At 39.4% G+C, this 19,271-nt stretch overlaps 1 protein-coding gene and 1 pseudogene across 1 annotated transcript in view; one reads left to right on the top strand and one right to left on the bottom strand.

Moving 5' to 3' along the window:
* KCNH8 (potassium voltage-gated channel subfamily H member 8) overlaps positions 1 to 19,271 on the top strand; it is a 353,249-nt gene that overhangs the window by 146,519 nt on the left and 187,459 nt on the right. The gene's annotated exons all lie outside the window — the stretch shown is intronic.
* Positions 14,549 to 15,897, bottom strand: LOC102516253 (annotated as a pseudogene).

Here is a 19,271-nt window from a genome sequence, read left to right as displayed (position 1 = left end):
CCAGGAGGGCTTCACAGGGCAAATGACGCTGAAGCAGATCGTCAAGGAGGAGTGGAGTTTGGTAAACGGACAGGAAGGGATGTTGACTGCTGGAGATGAGATAACAAAGAGCTGACCTTTGTCCAGGAGTACATTATAAAAGGCATAGGAGGCGTGGCTTAAAACTTGAAGATTTTGTTATGTCTTTCTGAAGAGTTTGGATGGTGTGGGGATAGAGTTCAGAGTTAGGACAGGTAGCCCTTGGCAACAGGAGATGAGGGAAGAGGAGGACTTGATGAATTCCAAGTTTCTGATCTGGGGACAGTTATGGACTGAGCTGTGTCCCTTCCACATTCACGTGTTGAAGTCCTAACCCCCCGGACCTCACAATGTGACAGCATTTGTATATAGAGTCTTTGAAGAGGTGATTAAGGTAAAATGAGGCTATTAGGGTGGAACTTAATCCAGTCAAACTGATATCCTTATATAAGGAGGAGGTGGTTTGGTCCCAGGCAGGCAGACACCAGGGCATTCGCGCACGGAGGAAAGGCCATGTGGGGGGGAGCAAGAGGGCATTTCCTCTTTTAACCCCAAATCGAAATCCGAAATGCTCTTAGTTCACAGTAAGTAGGTCTGAAGTTCTGGTTACTTAAGAATCAGTTTATGACGCTCTCCACAATCCACTTTCTAACCCCTATTCCACCTTCTCACCTTCTGGAAGTTTCTGGACAAGCCAGGATGTTCTGTTCATGCTCAGCTAATAAAAGTCACACTTTCGTTTTTCCTCCATACCTAGGTCCTCCAATTTTCCCTCACATGGAACATCTTTGTTACCTCTTTTTACCATGAAAATCCCACATCTTTGTAGCCACTTGTCTGAACCACCTTAGGTCAGAGTGAGGGTCCTTCCCTTAGACCCTGAGGTGCCTCGCTGCTGGCTTAACCCTTCTGATTGTCTTTCCCACACCAGGGAAGGCCCTGAAGTTGGCAGACCGCTTCACCTCCCTTTCCCTTCCTCCTGGGCCTCCCTGCACATAATAGACACTGAGTAAAACTCGCTGATGGGTTCCTGTGATGGAAGGGCCTTTGCTTCTGTGACGGTGCTGAGCTTGTTTTAAAAGTTCCTGTAAAAAAAAATTAAATTAAATTAAAACATTTAAAAAATAATAAATAATGGATAAATAGGAAAACAAATTTTATTTAAAAAATTTTAATAAAATAATAAAATAAAAAATGTTCCTGTCCTCTGCACCCAGTGGCATGCGTCTCAATTTTCCAAACTTTCCCACAGCAGTTCGTTCATTGTGCTAATTTGGTTTTCCATTCAAAGCAGCGGAGTGTAACAATTCGTGCCTTGTGTTTTCAGGCACAGGGACTCATGCAGTCATTTCTGGTTATTTCTTGTAGGGTGCCCCAGATTTGGCTTGAAGTGATGGTTGACACTGGGTTATTCAGCCCCAGACCTGGGACATTCCAATGACCATTTCTAGAAAGTGGGCCCTTCACATTTGCCTGGAGAACGTGGGGATTGATGTGTGAAGCTTTCCACGTTATCCTCGGTGGTAATACAGGTCAGGACTCAGTGCAGTGACGTTTCTTGGGAGTCTAGCTTTTGGCAGGTTGGCATAAGTAAGTACACTGGCAAAAGTTTTAGACCGCACCTGCCTTTTCCTGTTACTAAGCAGCTTCAGAAGAAAACAATAGTAATGAATAGTAATTAGATATCAAATGCATTTAGCTACAAGAACCTAAAAACCTAACATGAGCTTAAATAGTAAGGGCTTATTCTTCTCATATTTTTAAGAGTCTGGAGCTGGGAAGCCCATGGTTGGAACAACAATGCAGCAAGACTGGGCGGCCCTCTGGCTCTTTTTGCCATTCTGCCCACCTGTCCTAATCCTGCTGTTTGCCATCCTCACACTTGTCAGCTGGTGGTCGTAAGATGCCTGCTGCACCAGGACTCGAATCTGCTGTGCAGACAGAAAGAGGAATGAAGGTCGGACAGCCAAGGGCTTCTTCCTATCAGGCTGTGCCTTTGTATGAGGAGTAGTGTCCTGCCTCCTGCCCCACCCCCAGCCTCCTGCCAGGGACTTCCGTGGGCATGTCATTGACCATAACTCTGCCACCTGCATGAAAGGCTAGGCAAGCAAGGTTCTTTTGGTCTATTGTGTAAACATTTACACCTGTATAGTAGAAATAGGCAAATAGAAAGGGCTTGGAAATGAGGTTGGGCCAGCCAATCTAGAATGTCTATCATTTACTGATTATTTTCTATAAGCCAGACAGGTTAGCCAATGGTCCTACAATATGCAGGAATGAGATTTAGGGAGAGTACATGAATTGCCCAAAGCCGCAGTGCTGTGAAGAGGTGGAGACAGGACGGTAATCCAGGACTGTCCAGTCTCAGAGCTGGAATCTTCCCTCCATACCCTGGGACTTCCTATGAAACAAATGAGAGAAAGTTAGAAAGGAGTTGGACACAAGGCTGGACTTGTCTCAGTTCCTTCCCCAAACTCCTATACGTGATTGTCATTGAAACTGATAGTTCCTGCCTCAATTCTTTTTACCATTCTCATTTCTTTTTTAGTTGAAATATAGTTAATTTGCAATGTTGTGTTAGTTTCTGGTGTACAGCAAAGTGATTCAATTATATATATATGTGTTCTTTTTCAGATTCTTTTCCATTATAGGTTATTACAAGATATTGAATATAGTTCCCTGTGCTCTACAGTAGGTCCTTGTTATTTATCTATTTTATATATAGTAGTTTTAGCTGCTAATCCTGAACTCCTAATTTATTCCTCCCCTCCTTTCCCTTTGGTAACCATAAATTTGTTTTCTATGTCTGAGTCTCTTTCTGTTTTGTAAATATGTTCATTTGTATTAATTTTTTAGATTCCACATATGTGATATCGTATGGTGTTTGCCTTTCTCTGTCTGACTTTCTTCACTTAGTATGATAATCTCTAGGTCCATCCATGTTGCTGCAAATGGCATTATTTCATACTTTTTTATGGCTGAGTAGTATTCCATTGTGTGTATGTGTATATATATACATATATACACACACACATACATGTATATCACATCTTCTTTATCCACTCATCTGTCGATAGACATTTAGGTTGCTCCCATGTCTTGGCTATTGTAAATAGTGCTGCTATGAACTTTGTGGGTGCATATGTCTTTTTGAATTAGAGTTCTCATCTTTTCCGGATATATGCCCAGGAGTTTTAACCACTCTCATTTCTTATTCAAAGTCCTCACCACCCAAAGTGTAGTCTGAGAACCTGACACATTAGCATCACCTGGGAGCTCATTAAAAATGCAGAATCTCAGGCCCAACATCAGCCCTCTGACTCAGAATCTGCATTCTATCAAGATGGTTTATAGGCACATCTGAGTCTGAGAAACTTCACATTATACACGTGCCTCAGAAAGGTCCTCCTGACCATCCAGTCTGAAGGGCCCATCTCCAGCCACTCTGTCACATCCCCTGGTTCACTGTCTGCATAGCCTGTATGGCTAAATGAAACACCATTTTCAAAAGTTAGTTTATATTGTAATTCTTCTCCACTCCAATAAAATGTAAGCTTCATCAGGAAACAGGCTTTGCCTGTCTTGTTTAAGATCCTATCCACAGTACATATAGAGTGAGTGTCTACCACTTAGTAAGTACTTAATAAATATTTGATGGATGGGTGGATGATTAAATGAATGCATAAATGACATCCAATTTAGGAAATATGGCTCTTCAGCGATAGAAAATAGCACATCATTCTTGCTTTTTCATAATAATCATATCATAATTATTAAAGCTGCATTCTCAGGTGCACAATCTGATGAGTATATTGCTTAGTTTAAGTCAGAGACCGTTTGACGTGTGTTTATCAAAGTTGGCTCCCTCTCAAAATGTGTCCTTACTGCTGGTATTGAGTGGTCCTTTCACATCAAATAGAATCTCTGCTGCTGAATAATTTTTTGTTCTTGTTGACTCTTCTGTTTGTCCTCCAGTTTCTAAGAATCTCAGTTTGGTCACATTTTTTAAGATAATTGTAGTCATTTGTTGAAAATATATATTGAAAATTCTCCTTAAAAACAGACATTAAGCCACTGATCAGACATTAAGTCAGTCTAAGATGATTTTTATGTATTTTGAATATTTTAATTTTTAATGTGGAACATAATAATAATGGAACAACACATCATGAGTGCTGCTGGCTGGCCCTTCACTCTGTGTAGCCATTTCTTGATCTGTAGATAGGAGTTTTCTCCATTACCTACGTTAAAGGAATGCACGTCTGTTGCTAGTGTATGGTGGTGTCCCTCCATAGTGACTATCACCCTTGTGCAATCACACATCATTGCTGGAATCAAAAGATACACTATTAAATTTGTGAGGGCAATAAATAATAGCAGACAGGGAAAAAATCAAATGGATCTGAGCATCTACACAAGGATGGCAAATAAGAGTTTCTACATGACCTAATGTCACGTGACTGATAATAGCTTCCTAGAATTTTATGTTGGAAAGCCTTTTGAGGTGGCATCTTGTCTCAAAGGGGAGGGGCACTAAAATCAATAATTGAACTATTCTAAGGTCACGCTGAATATAAGAGCAGGTAATAGTCGCGAGCATGCCAGGTATTTCCCACACGTACCGCTGAGGAAAGCGTTATCATTTTTGTAACAAGTAGAAAATTGGAGACCTCAACCTTCTCTTGTAGGGTTAAAGCACTGATTACAAAATGGTCTTTCCTGTATTTTTTAAATGCAAGTAAGACACCCATTGTGGTTTGTTGTTGAGTTCTCAAGAATCCATAGTTACAAGGAAATTAATTATAAAATTAAGAAGCATATAATGGACTAGAGGTGCAGAGATGACATCCTAATACAGAATATCTAAAATTGCTGCATACAGTTTTTTTAAAATTACAACATGGCTGTGCTGGTGGTAAAGTAAGGGAAAGAATTAGATTCGAAGAACAAAAAGAAAGTATGAGTAAGAGGGGTATGTTGGAGTTGGTGAAGGAAGAACGACAAAGCCTAGGTCCTCAGCAGAGCAGGAGATCAGACTGATGTCATCAGCATAAATCTGGGACAGAGGAAGACGTTTATGAAGTCTCCTGGAGTAGGGGCTGAGAGGTCCCAAAGAAGACGTGCTTATTTAAACCTTGATTCTGGGGAAAGCGGGAAAAAGGAGGAAAGATTTGTGCAAGAATTCCTAATCAGAACCTTCACTCATTTAGGTGTGGAGTCTGAATTCACAGTAGCTGTTGGATATTGGGTAATCCTAGCTGAAAATTTTACTTAAAGTGATTCTAGTCAGTGAGGTCCCCAGACACAAAGGGAAAATAAAACGCAAAATCTTTCTTGTTGGGCACATTTAATTGCAGTTCTAAAAGGATTCTCAGAGATAAAGTTTCAAGGAACATGAGCTTGTGATAAAAATCATGAGCACTGTGTAGTAAGCTACCACGAGTAAGAGTCATCAGAGAAAAGGAAATTACAAAATTGAATCTTCAAGGACTGTAGATATCGGAATTATTAGATAAGAATATGTCTGCTTAATTTATTTAAAGAAAATTTAAAAGGGGTTAAAAAAATGATGGAGGGACAAAGACCATCAAAATTTACTAGGCAGATTTGAAAAAGAACCAAAGAGAACTTATATCAATGAGAAAGAGGATCATTAAAAAGAAAGACTCGATGAACAGGATAAACAACAGACAGGTCACAGAATAAGAGAGAATTTATGAATTAGAAAATAAAAATAAATCCACACAATGTATTACAGACACATATGAAAAAAAAAAGTTCAAGAGAAATAGTGCTTAGAACAAAACAATCCAAAATATCTAGAATTTTAGAAAGAGAGACTAGAACAGTGGAGAATAAACTGAAGAGGATTTTTCAGAATTCATAAAACTCAATACTCAGATTTAGGAAGCCCAACATACCTGAACAGGATACACGTAAAGAAACCAAGACCTGGAAATGTTGTGAAACTAAAGAACTTTAGATACAAAGAGAAGATCTTAAAATCAGGCTAAAGGAAATGACTTTATCTGCAAGTGGAAGCCACTGTGACTGACAGCTCTGCTCTCAAAGACAACAATAAAAGCCAGAGAGACTGGAATAATCCATATTCAAAATATCGATAAGAATCAGTGCCAACTAGACTGTTTTATCCACTTGAACTCTTGAAAAAAATAGGGATAAGATACAGAAACTTCAGACAAAACATAGATCATTCACTCACCAAAACTTTACTGTTGGAAACTTCAGTATTAGTAATAAGAAAGGGGATATGACAAGAGTGGCAGGAGAGATTCAGGAGAAAATAAAAGAAAAACCTTATGCCAATGATTTTGGAAAATTAGGTGAAATGAAACCTTTGTTAATTTTTTTAATTGACTCAGGAAGAGAAATACAATTTGAATTATAATTATTAAACATATTGAATAAGATTAAAAAATTCTCCCCAAATATTAAGCCCAAATGATTTTGTGGATGAGTATTCCCACACATTTTGTAAACCCAATCACAAATGAATTCTTTCAGAGGATAGACAAATTATATAATCTTGACATTAAAACCAGACAAGGACAACTTGAGAAGTGTAGGAAAAGAAAATGACAAGCTAATCTCACTATAACTATCAAAACAAAAATTCTAAACAAAAAATATAAACAAGCTGAATCCATCACAGCAAAGACTATCACAGCAAAGAAAGGTTCAATGTTAGATGAAGTTTCAAATCTGCCATATTCACTGGTTAAAGGTTAATATGATCATCTCAATAATTCAGGAATTCCACAGCAGTTCACATTAAACATGTTTCTATAGAACTTGTGGTAAAATACAAATATTTCAATTATGGTTGTGTTCCCCCATGTCCCCCAAAAAACCATAAGCAATATAATAGCCAATTGAAATACTCAAAGTATTTCCTCTAAAAATCAGGATCAAGATAAATAAACCCGTTTTTGCCCATTCTATTTTGCAATACACTAGCAGTCCTTGCCAGTGCCCTAAAAAGAGAAAAATAAAAGTTATAAAGATTGGAGTGAAAGTAACAAAATTGTCATGATTTTCAAATGATATAATTGCCTACATAGAAAGCCCATATTTTGACTTTACCAAAATTGACAATTTCAAGAAAAATATCCAAAGTCAATTGCATTTCTGTACATGAGCAACAAATTATAAATAAATGCAACTTTTAAAAAATTCTCTATATAAATGCAAACAAAAGGTTCCTGTCAAAAAGATGCATGAACTTTAGGAAGAAAATTCTGCCCTTCCTGAAAGATGTTAAAGAATATCTAAATAAGTGGCGTGCCATAAAATACTCATAGATTAATGGATATAAAGTTTTACTATCACAAAAATATCAATTAAGCCATAATTGATATATAAATCCAGTGAAATTCCAATGAAAATCCTGAATCTCAACAAGTTTTTGTTTTTTTTTTTTTGCTTTCCTTTTTCATTTTGATTTTGGTTATTTGTTCTTTTGTGGAGTCGACCAAGGTGTTTTTAAAATTTATGTGAAGTTTTTGAAAAAATTGCAAAAATAGCTGACAATCCCGATCAAGATAAACTAAATAGGAAAACCTGTGCTACCACCTATCAGTGTTTATAGTAAACTTATAGTAATAAGTAGGGTGTGGAAGACAAACAAATCAATTTGTAAAGTGTACCAGTGGACCAGAATGGAGGGCCGGTAATCATATACATACACATGCAAGAACCTGATGTATGACAGAGCTTGTACCGTACGCCAATGTAGAAAGGGTGAACTATTTAATCAAATGATGCTGGGAATATTACACATCCATGTTTAAATAAAAGTGTATTTGGACCCCCACCTCACAATATAGTCACAAATCAATTCAAAGAGAAACACCTACTTAAAACAATTTTAGAACATTCATTTTTGTACAATTAATTTATTTTTTTGGAGAGGGAAGGTAATTAGGTTTATTTATTTTTAAATGGAGGTACTGGGTATTGAACTTAGGACCTCATGCATGCCAAGCATGAACCCTACCACTGAGCTATACCCTCCCCCACTTTTTTTTAAAGACAGAAATATAATTAAATATCTTACTGAGTTTGGAGTAATGAAGGTTTTCTTAAACATGATATTTGAAATTTAACTTATATTTGACTTCATTAAACTCAGAACTCTTATTCATTAAAAGATAGTGTAATACAAGCAAGAAGATGAATGATCACCGAATTGACAGATGTCGGTGGGAGCATCATAAGAGGGAGCGACCAGACACAGAAAACACCTGGGTAAGCGAAACAAGGGTCATCCATCTGAAAGATAGAGAAGGACGTTAGATCACTCAAGATACTCAGCAGAGCACTGGCATTATTTTCCAGTGACAGAGGATTACAGAAACCCCCATGAAAGCTGCAAAACAGTCACCCCAGTGGGTTCAATTGCAGGTTAAAAGAAAAAGTTATTGATCAATACATCAGATATTCTGGGAGCTCAACTGTGCCTCTCGAAGCCAATCCTAGGTACATGAGACAGGAGTGCTTCTGTATGTAAGCCAGTCTGGATGTGTGTTGAGGACTATCTTGTCTAAGGAAATACAAGTCTCATCTTTCATGTAATGCAATATACGGTGTGACTCAGCAGTGGAGTAAATCACACTCAGTTTGAACACAGTCCTTTGTTACCACTCATGGCTCTCCTAGGCTAGCACAACACTAAAGTAATGAATTGACAATGGCCAGACAAAAACAAGGGCCAGTTAGTCAGACATCTCTGGAAAGCAGAGATGTATGATTGGAGTACAACGCAAGCTCTGTCGTAAGCTGACAGACCAGCTGTGGGTCCATCCTGCAAGTCTGTAAAAGATTTTTGAAACACAAAAATATTGACTATCATTTAGCATCAAGAATATATAAGGAACACTTCCAAATTAATAACAAAATACAAACAACTCAATATAAACAAATTGCAATAGACATAATAGGTCAAAGGAGATGAAACATGAATTGGCCACAAATATATCAAGAGACTCAACCTAATCAGTAATCAGGAAAGTGCAAGTTAAAGAGTTAGAATTTGTTACCCACCATACTGGAAAAAATGAGCACAGGACACACCTGTTGTTGTACTTAAGACCCTCCCTAAAGACAGCTAGAATGATGCTAAGAAAATAATTATTTAAATAGGGGGGATTCAGTCAGTTTATTACCTTAGATACTTTTGATCTGTTACCAGTGGCTGAAATTTGTAGGTAAAATTCGACATTAGCCTAGTAAAGCAAGAAAGGCATTCATCACTCCAGCTGAATAGGCATGGCTTGATTTTAGTAGCTGACATACTCCAAGTTTCCCTTTTCATTTTTTTCATTTAGCAAAGAAATACAATCTTCATTTTAAAATTAGAGGTTATTAGCTTCACATTTAAACATAAGCTTTAATGTGAATATGTATGTCAAAGTAGAGTTTTCTCATGTTTCCCCAGAAGTAGTAGAAGTCATGAATGTTGCTGAAAGTACACAAAGTGATTTTTAGATGATACCTAAAAGACTTTTTAAAGAAAAGTATTACTATTTTAACATACACATTAAAACATATAATCAATGCATGGGTATTCTTTAAATCTAAATAAAAATAAATGACTTATTTGGAAGTTAATTTAAATATATATATGTGTGTGTGTGTGTGTGTATATATATATATATATATATATATATCTATATCTATATATATATCTATATATCGCCACACAAGCATTAAGTATGGCTGAGTAAGGAAACTAATATTTAAATGCATGTATTTGGGGACACACTCATCAATTATGTGAAGACTCACCAAGGAGTGAGATAATAAATACAGAAAGAAGACAGAGAAGCACAGTGAACTTCAAAAGTGTCATAGCTTTTTTTAGCTATTGATTCATTTAGCTGTAATGAAATGTAAGCTCCTGCACTGGGACAGTTTTGTCATGTGGCTGTGCTTGATTTCTGTAGTTTAGAAAACAAAAAACAAAAAACAAAAAAATACTTACTCACCATAAGGAAGCCTGGCCCCCAAGTACCCATTAATATTTAGACATTTAATTTTAACAAAATTTAAGAGTGGAAGTAACATAACCCCTTTATACTTTCCGATTTAGAAAAATTTATATATCCTAGTGTCTCCTTTATGAGAATCCTGGGGAAAGATATTTTTAGGTCAGGATATGAGTTTTGAAAGCTTATTTAGAGATACTCTGTTATATCCAATCATATTTTTCTCTTTTTGAGAGCTAGAAATTTAATAAGAATATTAAATATTATTAATAAATAACATTAAAGTTTAGCTCTTTTGAGCTTATTTTCTATCCTCTACCTAAATTCTTTTTCTTATTTTTAAAAACCTCCATAACATAGTTTTAAAAGCACCTTAAACGTCTTTTGGAATAAAAATGATGTCTACCATTTATTGAGTGCTTATTGTAAGTCAGAATTTTTCTAAATGCTTTCCATATGTTCATTAATTTAATCCTTTCAACAACCCTATGGTATAAGGAATATTTTCATCAGTGTTTTCAAAAGTTAGGTACCGTGCCCAAGTTCACAAAACCACTTAGTGGCAAGGCTGTTACTCAAACCCAAGCCTTGTTTAGCTTGAGTTTGACCTGTAATCTTCATATTATAAGGCCTCTACATCACAGTGAAAAGGATTATATCCACAAATCATGTTGTAATTTAAAACACAAGTGGTGTCAGTTTGTATCCATTAGAAAATATTACCTGGTCATTTATGAAAAATTATGTAAAAAATGAGGGAAATATAAAAGAAAGTTGAAGAAATAAGGAAATATATCATTCCTAGGTTCACTGTGCAAGGAAAACTACCTTCATACATTCATTGACCTCTTTCCATCCATCCCTTTTTCGATGTAAATACTAGTTTTTAAAGCAATCAATTTATCCTACTGTAATCCTCACCGCCAGGGAATACTTAATTAAAATTAAGTAAATTAAGTAAAAATTAATTCCTTCTTGTTGAAGTTAAAGACCACTTTGTCATGCTTGGATCCTTTAAGAAGGAAGAAAACTAGCACTGAATGGCCTACTATCAGTAAAGTACCTTACCCATCAATTATCCCATTAAATTTTCTCAGAAAAAACACTTCAAATGTGAAGACGAATGAGACTGCTTTATATGCTTTAGGGCCATTAGAAAACCATCTAATTCTTCTCCTCTGAATAAACTGTGTGTTCTGCTTACACTTAGGATCTGCCTATTCCCAGCCCTTTAATCATATCTGCCATTTTCCTCTAAGCCCTCCTGAAGTACATTCTACTTCTTTCGTGTCTAGAATGGTATACACTGTTGCATATTATATCTCATCATACTGAGTTCAATGAAAAGACAGCTTTTAAGTGCCTGCATTTGATGTATTCTACCCCACCAGTTTGGCTGTTAAAAATAATTATGACTGTCACTCAAGTCATAAGCCACCATGATCCTTGAGATAATGTCTGTTATTTTGATCTACATTCAGTCATTTATATCATCTTGTAATTGCAAATCCTGTAATAACTCCTTCCATACTGAACCTCAATCTGAGAGTTTCCCATCACTTACTTCCTCAAGAATATATCAAATTTCAAGACACACAATCCCTTTTTGACTCACTCTCCTGAATAAGTGCAACCAGAAAGCTTTAATGATGAAGTGTTTCTATTTTCCGTACAATATGGCTTGCAAATAAAAACGTCAGAAGTTCTAGACGCAGAGTGAAGTCTATGTCAAGACACTGGCAGATTAAATGCATACATTTCCAAAAGTATCACTGAAACAGCAGTGAAGAGATTGTTTTAAAGACAAAAACCCGCAGGTCACAGATAACAGGAAAGATGACAGCAACAGAATCGATGTGTGAACTGACTTAATTGGATCTAAGAAAACTAAACCCTAACCAGCAGTGGAAAAAGCGAAGAAACAAGGCAATTTCCACTACAGAACCTTCCAAAAGCTTAAGAATAGATGCCTCTGAAAGTGACAATGATGGTAAAGCTGAACCCAGAAAGATAATTTGAAAGTATTTTTAAGAAGCAACTAGATTCAGATTTCCTCCCCTAATATGTGCAACCAGACAACTTCCTTTCCCAAACTATCCAAGTTCTGTGGGAAGCAAGTATCAGTGGGATCAACATCTGTGCAGGAAAGCAAGCAAGCAGGACTGAGCAGAAGGCTTTGGGTCCTAACAGAGCAGCGAGAAACCTTTCCAGCTGGGATGGCCTTTCTGAGTTGGGGGCGGGGCCTGGACACACACTGACCAATCATTATGGGCAAGCTGTCGCCACAAGTAGTGCGTGAACTCCCTATCACAGCGAACGGAATTCTCACCTGTTACAGCGAGAAACAAGTCAATAGTGCCTAGAACTGGAAAATCAAGGAAGTGACAATATAGACATGTTATTTGTAAGGAGGTGATTACTGAAAATGAAATGGCCAAAAGACTGGAAATATTTTGTTTCTGGCGCAGGAAAAAAAAAATGGGAGGAGAGGATCTAAGAACTTCTGGTTTTCTAAGAACTTCTGGGTTATGTACAGCCATATGCATTTGATGTATTTATTATTTATTTATTTTTAAATTGAAGTATAGTTGACTTACAGTGTTGTGTTAGTTTTAGGTGTAAAGTGACTCAGCGATATACATAAATATGTGTATCTATATATATTCTTCTTGAGATTCTTTTCCATTATAGGTTATTACAAGATACTGAGTATAGTTCCCTGTGCTAGACTGTAGGTTCTCGTTGGTTATCTATTTTATATATAGTAGTGTGTGTATATTAATCTCAAATTCCTAATTTATTCCTCGCCCCCCTTTTCCCCTTTGGTAACCGTAAGTTTGTTTTCTATGTATGTATGTCTATTTGTTTTGTAAGTAAGTTCATTTATATCATTTTTTTTTTAAGATTTCAAATATAAGCGATTGATTTTTTTTGATGGAATTCATGTGACTGTTAATTCTTATTTTACTGATGTTTTACAGTAAGTGTGGGGAGTAAAGACAGGGATGGAGTAAGGGAAAGGAAGAAGACAAAACTATTCTTTCAAGTTCCTTGAACAGCTGAAGCAGGTACTAGGATAGGAAAGCTCAGTAAAAGCATCACATCCTCATCAGCACGGAACTCTTAGTGGAGAGATATGACAGAAACATAGTAACTCGTTAGATCTGGTGGAAGTGACTCTGGCAGAGAACCAAATCCTGCATCAAACTGGGCGCACCTGGAAGACCGGGCAACGCAGCTGCTACACTGCAGGGCGGATGAAAACTGGACTCTCCAGAACCTACTTCTTTGCATGTGAGCAGGAGCCTGTGTGCCCTTCTCTGATCTGTCTCTTCCTTTCCAGCAGGGAAGGGAGACCCCACCAACCGTGCAGCAGTAGGAAAACCGCAGGTCAAAACTCTTAGAAAAGAGAAAGGTTTCTTTTTCGTACTTGCTGATGGTGTTGATTGCTCAAAAGTGACTTCTTTTCCTTTGGGGCAGTACCACTGTGTCCTGGTGATAACACATTCTACACTTAACACTCTTAAAAGGCATAGGAGTGAAAACAAGGCCTCTTTAGGACCTGGACTAGTGGGAAGGGGAGTATGTGGATTTGTCTAAGGGCAAGGGCATGAAACAGCTAATTCGCTACCACCGCAAATGAACTGACACAGATAAATGAGGCCTTGGGTTTCCCCCTTCATACAAATACCCACCTCTTCTAGATTATACTATTATATCTAAGATCAGCTTAATCATGGTTTGGGATCAACTATGACTGTGCTTCCAAACTTAAGATGAAAAGCTACATTCTTAATAAAGTATTCCTTTCTCCTAATTAAATGGACTTGAATAAGCTGAGAGACTAAAATCTAGAGATGCTTTTCATTATTTTATTTGTTGGGGGGCAACCCTTGAAACGTATCACTGCCCCTTTTTAAACTACAGAATTAGGATATGAAATGGGCGGGGAGAAGTTATTACAATCATAGAAATGGTTAACATGCATCTAATTCTACCTACTGAGCAGAGACTAAGAGACCTAAGGGAGACAAGTTCTTTGGAGAAGAACCTAAATGTATTTAAAAGGGATGAATATTACACTAGCCTTTTTCTGAATGGGAGGAAAGGTTATATGGGATTGAGGGTGGTGAGAGGACAAGTATTCATTACACAAACACCTATCCTGTGTGAAACAGCTCTACCAGCGTGGTGTTGGCTGTGAACTGTGGGCTTATCTTTGGCAGTGAGCTTATGTTTTAGGTATCTAGGGTGAGATTATATAGCAGGGTAGTGGCTGGGTATAGTGAATGAATACAGGTTTTAATTTCAGCTCATAGCAAAGTGATGATGATCACAGATTTAGCACCTTAGTTTGTATTTCCTCTGTATCTGAATCATCTAGCCTGAGTGTTAGGTCAGAAAGCTGAATTCTTAGATAACTCCTCTGTGATTGCTCTAGGACTGCAGTTTGCTCCAATCTAAGGTGTGGTTTTCTTATTAGAGAAAGTATGTAATGCTAAATATGAGACTGAAGTCTTGAAGACACTGTATAGTGGTGACTGGTGTTTTGGATCAGGAATACGCTGTTTAACAAGTCAAATGTATATTACCCCCTCTTAAGCATTGGCTTTTTTTAAGTAACAGAACTATATTTTTGGGCTTGAAATGGTACTTTCTCCTTTATTTGATTTCTCGGTTTTCTTAGTAGATATTACTGTCTCCTCCAATATTTCTTTAAAACTTTACTCTGTCTGGGTGGTTTTCCTAGAGGCTACCTTAGAAGCCTCCTTTTCCTTCTCCTCTTTCTTAAGAGACCGCCCAGTGGATGAGACTTTGTTGGTGGTAGAGCTGAGGATTCTAGATAGGAGCAGATACCTTGGATTGGGAAGTGGATTCAGCCCTTAAATGCTTGATCCACTGGTGCTGAAACGTGTCTGTTCACCTTCCAGCAGTTTCCTGAAAGATGCTAGTTCAATGTCAAGCGCCATTTTGACACTGAGCAGGTCCCGGTATTCCCTAAGGTGGCGTTCCATCTCACTCATGGTGTACCTCAGATCATTCTCCAGCTGCACAATGTTCTTCTGGTAGCCAGCCACCTCGGCACTGTGCTGCTCTTCCAGCTCCAGGATCTGCCTCTCCAGGGGCTCGTTGGCCCCACGCAGCCCCTGGAACTCGATGGTGCGTGCCTGCAGCCGGCGCCGGTACTGGTGCATCTCCCCGCTGCTGGGCCGGATGGCCTCAGTGCTGCGCGCCGCCTGCTCGTTCAGGTTGGCAAACTTGGCCTTGTACCAAACCTCCGCTGACTGCAGGTTCTTGGCGGCCAGGGACTCATCCTGGGCGTGGCTCTCCCGCAGCGCCGAACTCAGGTCTGGTTTGGCCACAGCCACGTTCACCTCGGCCGCGGCCTGCGATGAGGCCGGCAGCGTGGCCAGAAGCTGGGCCACCTCCTCGTCGTGCACAGCACGCACCAAGGCCAGCTCGTACCAGCAGTGGCTCCACCTTCTTCTCCAGATCCATAGCACCGTCCATGTCGCATTGCTGCGCCTGCGCGCCGATCTCTCTCCTCCAGGCAGCGCGCCTGCAATCACTGCGCCCTAACTGCCAGCCTGTCGCGCTCCAGCGGGGCCTGCGCGTGCGCCGAGCTCGCTTCCTCCAGCTGCGTGCGCAGGTCGCCAACGCGCAGGCGCGGGGTTCTGCGTCTCCCGCTGGTGCCTCTTCTCTGTGAACGCGGGGAAGCTGTGGTTGAGGCCCTGCAGTGGCTTCTTCTCGTTGGTGCACAAGCTTTTGTCCTCGTGTGTGCTCTCCGACGCCTGACTCGGGTCCAGCCCGTCGGACGCCGGAGACCAAGGTAGGCCAGGCCCTGGCCAAGGGACGAGTCGGGAGGAGGAGGTCACATTGCAGCGGACAGCGACTGCGAGCACAAGCTGCCCGCGCCTCAGGCCTCGGAAGGGCACGAGGACTGGTGTGAGCTGTCTCCCAACACCTTGAGGTAGGAGGAGGTGCCGCATAGTTAGCGTTTGGACCCTAATCTCACAGAGCCGGTTCAAGGCCGGGAGAGCGGCTGCCGCTGAGAGGAGAGATGCGTTGGGCGAGGCCTGATTGATAATTTTTTTGAAAAAGGATATGTTATCGAGCCAAACTCATTCTGCTCATGGCACGACAGGCCAATAAATCTGGAGACGAGGTGTTGGGGCAAGGAACAGAGACTTTATTCAGAAAACCGGAAGACCAAGAAGATGGCAGACTGGTGTCCTTGAGAATCATCTTCTTGGACTTAGGATTCAGGCTCTTTTTATACTAAAAAGGGGAGGGGATGTGGTTGATTGTTGCATACTTGTTGGTGTAAGAATTCTTTGTTCTTGGAATCCTTTGTCCTTGCAGCTGTCCACGTGGGTCAGGTCATGGTGCCACTGTAAAACCTCCAACAAAACAAAGGTTATTTTCTATTCTGCAGCTTGTTATCTTTATGTGAATGCAGAACCGTTAATATCCTTAAAGATCAGAGCCTTGAGAATAGGCTATCCTGTGTATTTCAGGCTATAGGCAACACTGTTTTATAAAAAGTGCAGAGCTAGCAAGACTCAGCCTAGAAAACAAGGCAGAAGGTTAAAACCAAAGGAACAGATCTAATATGGAGTCAGATTTTTTTCTTTTCTAGTACAAATATGCATGCCTAATTAACCATTAGCGTCACCAAGAAATTATTAATCCACCTTGGGTTCCATCAGCTACTCATGTAAATCTGCTCTAATTTTTTAATGAGTGATAAATTTCTTGAAATCTTAGGAAAAACATAAAAAGAAACAATAAACACTTCCCTTTTATCTCTGTGAGATACTTCAGTTGATGAGATGGCTCATCATATTAGGAAAAACAACACATTACTCAAAGGGAAGAACAGCATTCAAAAGTGGCCGTATATGAAGAAGAGTAAGGGAGCAAAGATTCAACTGTCTTAATGGAACCAGGAGTTCTCTGCAGGGAAAGAGTGGGTGTTGAACACTTAACTATGTGCCAGGAGGCAGGATGATAGGTGTTTTCGCCAGCCGTCTCCCATCTAAGCCTGTTGTAAGGCCCTGCAGGTAGTGAGTGTCTAAGGATCCATCCCAGGTCTGACTTCAAAGCCAAAAGGAAACACTTCATTTGGAAGAATGAGCAAAAGCATGGCAAATATGCATGCAGATTAGATGGTGGCCAGAGCACGGGACCAGTAGTCCCAGGGCTGGACTCGTGGCCCATCATTCTTACCTATAAAGTGAAGAAATGTGCAAGGTGTCAGTACATGGCTCACTTGATTCAGGCTACCTGTCAGGAGATGTGATATCATTTTGAGTATTAAATATTATAGATCACCTGTGTCCTTCAACGATCAACATAAAGGTCCATTTTCCAAGTGTTTCCTCAATTAAAAAAAAAATTGTTTCCACAATTAGTAGGGCTATCCTGCAAAGCTTAGAGGTTCTCTAAGACATTAGACAGGGAATTTTCCCTCAATTTTTTTCAAATGATAATTAGACTTTATATCTTAACACTATTAATGAGTCCAAACTCATTCTGCCCACCACATGACAGGCCAGTACATTGGGAGAGGAGATGTTAGGGCAAAGAATAACGACTTTATTCAGAAAGCTGGCCGATCGAGAAGATGGCAGACTAATGTCCTGGAGAACCATCTTCTTGGACTTAGAATTGAGGCTTCTTTTGTACTAAAAGGAGAGGGGGGTGTGGTTGGTTGGTGCAAAATTCTTGGTGTCAGAATCCTTTATTCTTTCAGCTGTCCGTGTGGATCAGGTCATGGTGTCCCAGTAAACTTCTAACAAAACAAATGTTATTTTCTATTTTGCAGCTTTTTTTTCCTTATATGAATGGGAAAGTGTTAATACCCTTAAAGGTCAGAGCCTTGAGAATGGGCTGTCCTGTTTCAGGACAAGGCAACAGGCTCTAGGCAACAGTCTTTTACAAAAGGTGTAGAACCGGCAAGACTAAGCCCAGGAAACAGAGCACAGGGTTACAGCCAAAGGAACAGATCTAATATGGAGTCAGACTTGTTCTTTTCTGTTACAATACCAGCAGACCTGTAGCTAATCTGTGCAAAACAGCCTTAGGTGGACTTCCCCCTGACCTGACCTAAGTCCTGAGGAGTCCTATTGCCTGATTGGAATCTAATCAGTTACCTTTGGGAAGAAGGATATTTCAGCTCAACAAAATAAAACTTCGTGGGACCATCATAATGTTTATAGTTGAGTGAAATCTAGAATGTCACATGAAATTCAGTTCCACTGCCGCTGAAATATTCAAATGATCAAAGAATCAATAAAAAATGTTTTAATCCCAATGAGTCCTGTCTTAGGATGCTTGGGTTGCTGTAGCGAAACACCATAGTCTGGCACCTTAAGCAGCAGACACATATTTCTCGTGGTTCTGGGGGCTGCGGAGTCTGAGATCAAGGTGCCAGCGTAGTCTCAGCATTGCTTTTAGGAGGTCTCCGGGGAGGGGCTATGAGAAAGAGATTAGCAGGTCTGGAGGAGATGAGACCCATCAGTAGGGTAACGGCTTTTTGAAAACAGAATAATAACCCTTAGATCAACACATCCATATTGGCAAGGTAGATTGCTGTTCTCGAGTTCAAAGGTTTTTAAGTTTCAGTCTGTTAATTAATAGAGTAATTTTATGAGTGTGTCACAAAAATCATATAAGGATGTTGACATATAAAATTTTTCTTAGTGAATGGCTTGAATAAAACAGAAGAAGATACAGAATTGTTTCACAATACAAGACCAGTAAATCCAAACTGAAAGCAATAGTTTTTTTTCAGTTCCATTTTAGGAGGAGCACAACCCGGCAGATTAACCTACGCCCAGCGTTTTTGAAAAAATCTTGGCAGTGAAGACCTGGTTACAGTTTCACTCTGCACTCTAGTCAGATGGGTTGGTCTACTGTGACTTCTGCTCTTTGCCATCCTTACCCATGGGCCTGGTGTCATCTCCTCACCCTTCTACTACGACAATGACCCAGTCTTCCCTGTTCAGTGCAGGTCCACAGGTGCAGCACATCCTTAATCCTTTGTAAGTGTCTCTCCCTCCTCTGAGATTTTATAAAACTCATCATGTTTGCCTCTCATATACAATAATACTCATAATCATGACACTTAGCACAGATTGAGTGGTTACCACGTGCCAGGGATTGTTCTAAGCACTTATAGGTTTTATCTTATTTAATTATCACAGAATACTTTTGAGTAGATATTATTATCATCTCTATTTT

Source organism: Camelus ferus, chromosome 1 (genome assembly GCF_009834535.1).
Source record: "Camelus ferus isolate YT-003-E chromosome 1, BCGSAC_Cfer_1.0, whole genome shotgun sequence".
In the NCBI taxonomy this organism is placed as follows: domain Eukaryota; kingdom Metazoa; phylum Chordata; class Mammalia; order Artiodactyla; family Camelidae; genus Camelus; species Camelus ferus.
The sequence above is the reverse complement of the archived record's forward strand: the minus strand, read 5'-3'. Positions and strand labels throughout refer to the sequence as shown.